The sequence below is a fragment of the Strix uralensis genome, chromosome 20, assembly GCF_047716275.1.
Source record: "Strix uralensis isolate ZFMK-TIS-50842 chromosome 20, bStrUra1, whole genome shotgun sequence".
Classification (NCBI taxonomy): Eukaryota; Metazoa; Chordata; class Aves; order Strigiformes; family Strigidae; genus Strix; species Strix uralensis.
Genome location: NC_133991.1, coordinates 659580 through 666101, shown reverse-complemented (window position 1 = coordinate 666101; position 6522 = coordinate 659580). Strand labels below are relative to the sequence as shown.

Genomic DNA, 6522 nt, shown 5'->3' with positions numbered 1-6522 from the left:
CCCAGTTTACTACACTGCCATTCCATGATAATTCTGCTTTCATTGGTTTTAATCTGTACATCATAAGAGCACCACCCTAACAACCCCTGCTCTGGACCTACTCCCAACCCTAATCCTAAAAGAGACGTTGGTGTAAACCGATGATTCAATAATTTTAGGCACTCTGCCTCTCTGCCTATTGTTTTCCATTGTTTTCTGATAACCTTTATTTGTTCAGACCATTGAGTCACTGGCCTTTGCTCACAGTAAGTGGATTCGTTTTTATGTTCCAGGTTGGTCAAATTCATAGTTAAGATTCCCCAAGGAATAGATTCACCTGCCGCCCTCAGTATTGGTAAACAAGTAGTAATCTGTGTGACATTCTGCAAATTGGCAAATCCCTTAATCAATCCTAACATCAGATTTTCTTCAGGGGTTTTTCTGGGAACATTAATCAATTGTTCTGTTTCTATTTGTCTTTTGTTCCTCACCACCGAACCAGTCAACACCAGTACTACCTGCCAAGCTAATACAAAGAGAATAATCACAAACTGATATGAAAAATTAGACATGTTTCAGAGTCAGTTTTAAAGTCTCTGGGTCGCGGTTAATAACCCTCCATGAAGTAGGTGCCGCCTTCACCCAAGTATAGTGTATCCAAGCATCTGATTCTGCAATCTCGATAGCAGTAAAGGTAGTCAACAGTATCTGGAAAGGTCCCTTCCAGCGTTCTTGCAGAGGTTCGGAAGTCCACGTCTTCACATAGACATAGTCTCCTGGTTGAAAGTCATGCACAGGATTTTCAAGAGATAATGGTCTGTTCCACACTATCGCGCTCCGAATTGGGGTCAAAGTTTTTCCTAAGGAAAGTAAATAGTTATACACATCTTGTTTCCCTTTTACATGCATGTTTGGATTTGGTTCTGGGGATTCATAAGGCTTTCCATACAATAATTCATAAGGACTGACTGAGGTACCACTCTTTGTTTGTGCCCTAATTCGCAATAATGCCAATGGAAGTGCCTGAGGCCATTTCAAATTAGTTTCTTGACAGATTTTACTTATTTGTCTCTTTAAGGTCTGATTCATTCTTTCTACTTTTCCACTGGATTGTGGCCTCCATGAAGTATGTAAGTCCCAAGTGATACCCAAAATTTTGCTAACATTTTGAACTATTTCAGCAACAAAGTGTGGTCCTCTGTCAGAGGAAATTCCAATAGGAACCCCAAACCTTGGAATTATTTCTCGTAGTAACCACTTTACTACCTCTTCTGCTTGTGTGGTGTGACAGGGAAAAGCTTCCGGCCATCCTGTAAAAGTGTCAACCCCCACCAGAATGTATCAATATCCGTTCTGCTTAGGTAATTCTGAAAAACCCACCTGCCAATAATCTCCAGGTTCAGTACCAGATTTTAGTCTACCCATTTGGACTCTTTTCTTGATCACTGGATTATTTTTCAAACACACCTTACATTTTGCAGTTATCATTTTAGCCAAACTTAACATCTTAACTGATACCACTTGTTTTTGTAAAGAAGCCACTAATGCTTCTGCTCCCCAATGACATTCTTGATGTCTGGTTTGAACTATTTCTCTCATTAGAAAGGGTGGAACTACTACTTGTCTAGTAGGGGTTACCCACCACCCAGCCAAATTTTTCTTAGCATTTAATAATTGACGCAACCTGTCATCTTCCTCCGAATATTTTGGTTGTTCCCTAGGAAGGGTTATTGTTTTGGAGGGAATTAGTGCCATCTGAAATGCTCGCTCCTTTGCTATTTTTCTTGCCGTTCGATCGGCAAAATTATTTCCGGCGATTTCCTTTGTGTTTCCAACTCGATATGCTTTACAGTGCATGATTGCTACCTGATCTGGTTTTTGAACTGCTCGTAATAATTGTAAGATTTCATTTTGGTGCTTAATATTTGATCCCTGGGAGGACAATAATCCTCTTTCTTTCCACAAAGCTCCATGGACATGTACTACCCCATAAGCATATTTAGAGTCTGTCCAAATATTTACTTTCTTTTCTTCACTTAGTTCTAGAGCTCGAATTAAAGCAATAAGTTCTGCTTTCTGAGCTGATGTAGTACTCGCCAGTGCTCTTGCTTCTATAACTGTGGTGTCTGTTGTTACCGCATATCCAGCGTATCGGACTCCTTGTTCCATAAAGTTGCTGCCGTCTGTATAACAATTCCCAGTCTGGTTGTGCCAATGGTACATCCTTCAAATCTTCTCGGCTGGAATAAACATACTCGATAGTAGCCAAGCAGTCATGCTCCAGCTGTCCTTCTTCCTGTGTGGAACTTAAAAACACTGCAGGATTTACCAGGGTAGTTGTTTTTAAGATCACGTCATCTTGTTCAGTCAGCACTACCTGGTATTTCATCATCCGGCTCGGAGATAACCAATGTCCCCCCTTTTGTTCTAAAACAGTTATCACCATGTGTGGGACATAGACTGTTATCGTTCTTCCCAAAGTCAATTTCCGAGCTTCTTGTATGAGCATTACTGCTGCAGCTACTGCTCGGAGGCAGTTTGGCCACCCTTTACTCACTGTGTCCAGTTGTTTGGAAAAGTATCCGACTGGTCGTTTCCAGTTTCCTATCTTCTGAGTTAGCACACCCAGCGCTAGGCGTTGTCTCTCGTGAACAAACAACTGAAAATCTTTGGTTAGGTCCGGGAGTCCTAAAGCCGGTGCAGACATTAAGGCACGCTTTAACTCTGTAAAAGCCCTTTGTTGTTGTGGGCCCCACACAAAAGGAGAGTTCTTTTGGGCCTCATACAATGGCTTAGCTATTAGACCACAGTTCAGGATCCAGAGACGACACCACCCTGTCATTCCCAAAAACGCTCTGAGCTCATGGATATTTTTCGGCTCAGGTATACTGCAAATGGCTTCTTTACGATCTTTTCCTAATTGCCGCTGTCCTTTTGAAACCTCAAAGCCCGAGTATATAACAGTCTGACATGTTATTTGGGCTTTCTTCCTGGATACTTTGTACCCATTCAGTCCCAGAAAATTCAAAAGGTCAATAGTTACCTGTATGCAGGTAAACCTCTCTTCCGTAGCAATCAGTATGTCATCCACATATTGTAGAAGTAAATGTCCAGGCCTTGGTTTGTCCTGTCTCCAGATCTCAAGCTCTCTTGCCAGCTGATTTCCAAAGATTGTAGGGCTATTTCTAAATCCTTGGGGTAGTCTTGTCCATGTTAACTGCATCTTTCATCCAGTTTGTGGATTCTCCCATTCAAAGGCAAACAGTTTTCTGCTTTCCTTCTCCAAAGGTATACAAAAGAAAGCATCTTTCAAATCAAGCACTGTAAACCACTCATGAGTCTCCTTTAATGCTGTTAACAATGTCTAAGGATTTGCCACTACAGGATATATGTCCTTGACTATTTGATTTACTGCTCTCAAGTCTTGCACCAATCTATATTCACCTGAGGGTTTTCTGACTGGTAAAAGAGGAGTGTTATACTCAGATTCACACTCCTCCAAAATTTTATACTCTAAAAATTTATCAATCAGCTTCTTCAGCTCCTGTCTAACCTCTGGTTTGATTGGATATTGTTTAATTTTTACCGTCCCTGCATCTTCTTTTAGATCTATTTTTACAGGCTCTGCTAATTTCGATTTACCAGGGATGCCTGTGTCCCATACTGTAGGGATTACTGCCGAATCCACCTCTGGTGGAATTTCTTGCTCCTTCACCTTTTCTTGTATCATTAAGATCTCTCCTGTTTTCGACTCAGGTATTTTCAAGAAAAGTTCTCCTTCCTCAAAAACAATTTGTGCATTCAATTTAGATAACAAATCCCGTCCTAACAAGGGTATCGGACATTCTGGTACATACAGGAATTCAGGTGTAATTATTTTATTTCCAAACTTCAAATCCAGGGGTTGCAGGAATGGCCTATTTTCTTCTCTCCCTGTTGCTCCTACTATATTTGCTGTTTCGGTTCCAATTTTTCCTTTACAAGTATTAAGCATCGAGAACGTCGCTCCCATATCCACTAAAAATTTAACTTCTTTTTCTCCCAGCTTTATTACAACCAGAGGTTCAGCTGGGCTCCCCTCCGGTCCCCGTCAGTCATCTAAAACCATTGTCCTGGCTATCTCCTGGTGAATATTCCCAGTTTTAGGACACTCTCTTTTCCAATGTCCTTCCTCTCTGCACAAGGCACATTGATTCACTCCCAAGGGGGTGTTAAAATTCCGATTGCCAAAATTCATAAATCCTCCCCTTCCACTGGCTCCTCGTCCTCTCCCTCTACCTCTTCCTCTGCCTGCTGTTCCTGTCATTACAGCCAATAATCTATTTTCTCTGGTTTTTCTTTCCTCTTTTTCCCTGTTGTTATAAACTTTCCATGCTGCCTCCAGCATTTTATTCAAACTTCTCGAGTCCTCTCCCTCAAGCTTTTGAAGTTTCTTTCTTATATCTGGTGCCGATTGTCCGATAAAGATCAGAGCCAGTTGGATTTGAGCTGCCTCTGTCTCTACCCTCAAATCAGTGTATTTTCTGGCTGCTTCTTTCAGTCTCTCCAGGAATGCAGAGGGAGATTCATTCTTATCTTGTCTCACCTCATATAATTTGGACCAGTTCAAAGATTTAGGCATAGCATGTTTAAGCCCATAGAAAACCCATTTCTGATACCGGCTCAGTCTTTCTCTGTGTTCCACAAGATTTGGATTCCACTGCAGGTCCCCAGACGGAAAATTCTGCTCTAATGTTCCACGCACTGTCCCACTCAATACAGCCACTTCTGCCTGTGCTTTGCCAGCCTTTAATACCATCTGCTTTTCTGTATCATCCAGCAAGTTATCCAGGATCACCTGCAAATCACTCCAATCTGGATTCTGCGTCCTAATTACAGTGTCTACCACTCTGCCTACCCGCTCAGGATCTTCTCTATATATCCCTGCTGCCTGCTTCCAAGCCATCAAGTCTGTGACAGAAAAAGGCACTTTCACATATACTGGCCCATCATTTCCAACTCCCTGCCGCAGGGGAGCGATTGTTTGTGTTGGCTGTTGAGTTCTCCGAGAAATAGGGGTATACATTACAATGTCTGATGGTCCTTCCCCCACATCCTCTATTCCGCTACTGTCTGGTTCCCCCACCTGTTCCCTGTTCTCTTGGCTTGATTCCTTTCTCTCCTAAGAGGGGATATATCTAACTCTGGTCCTTCATCCTCTTTGGGAGTTATTTTCTTTAAACACTCCTTTTCATGGGTACATTCAGAACAACACTTTTTCACCTTCTTATCATCAGAAGTCATGGCCATTACCAAATTATCTTTACTAGTTATCTTACATTCTTCCTGCCAATCCATTCTTCGTCTTAAATAAAAGAATAAATCTACATATGGTACTTCACTCCATTTTCCTTCTCTCCTGCAAAACAGCATTAACTGCAGAATGGTGTCATAATTCAATGTCCCATGCACAGGCCATTTCTCCTGACTCTCCAGTGTATACAAAGGCCACCAATGATTACAATATCCAATCATCTGACTTTTTCGTAAATCCTCATGTAAATCTCCCCAGTGTGCCAATAAACATCCTAACGGGGAGTTTTTCGGAATTTTATCATTTGCAGCCAAATTGCCCACACTTTTACTCTTAAACAAATGAGTTAACTTAGATGCCATGGTTACTCACTTCACAGTATAATATACAATCACTCAAATCTGCCGCTTCGTTCTTCTCCGGCTGCACCTCTCACAAGATAACAGAACCGCGGATCCGAACTCCACACTCGCTTCGTACTTATTTGTCCGTCTCAAGCTCACACACACCCCCTCACAATTATTACTTTAAACACAGGAATATAACAATACCACTATACAACCATTAATCTTAACCCGGTATACTATTAAACAAACATAAAATTCCACAACTCGAGTCCTTATCATATCATCGAAAACACTATAGCATATAGGTTTTCATCACTCCAAATCCCATATATTCCACTACTGTCCGACCCTGCAATAGCTTTCGCTTATGTCTTACGGGCAGACGCCTAGGCTTCCAATTCCACTAGGATCCTTTAGTCCAACCCTGCGCAGCTTTCGCCGCGTCTGACAGGCAGACTTATACAGTGGGACTCTAACCCACTCCCGAGTGGGACTCTAACCCACTTTCCAAGGGTGGGGCTCTAACCCACTCCTAGTACAAAAGAAGTGTCTTACCAAAATCCAGGGAACGTCGCGAAGAGCCTTACGGATCGGGGATCGATGGGTATCCCTGAGAAATCCTCGGTGCCGGCTGGAACCAATCAGGTCCCCGACTCCTCCGGTCTCTCTCAGCGAGGTCCCATCTGGGTCACCAGAAACTGTTACCGAAAAACTCGGAATAAAACTTATCAACACCAATTTGATGTAGATAAGCAGACACTTCTTTATTGACGGCCGGGTGCGCGGGTGAATCCTTTCACCAACGACGCACACCATGCACCAAAATCATACATCTTATATAGAACTCATTCATACATATTCATTATGTATTCATGCATAAACATAACAATTCCTGGAAATCAT

At 42.1% G+C, this 6522-nt stretch overlaps 1 pseudogene; it reads right to left on the bottom strand.

The window, feature by feature from the left end:
• Window positions 1–543: 543 nt before the first annotated feature.
• Window positions 544–5316, bottom strand: LOC141952776 (uncharacterized; annotated as a pseudogene).
• Between the last annotated feature and the right edge of the window lie 1206 nt (window positions 5317–6522).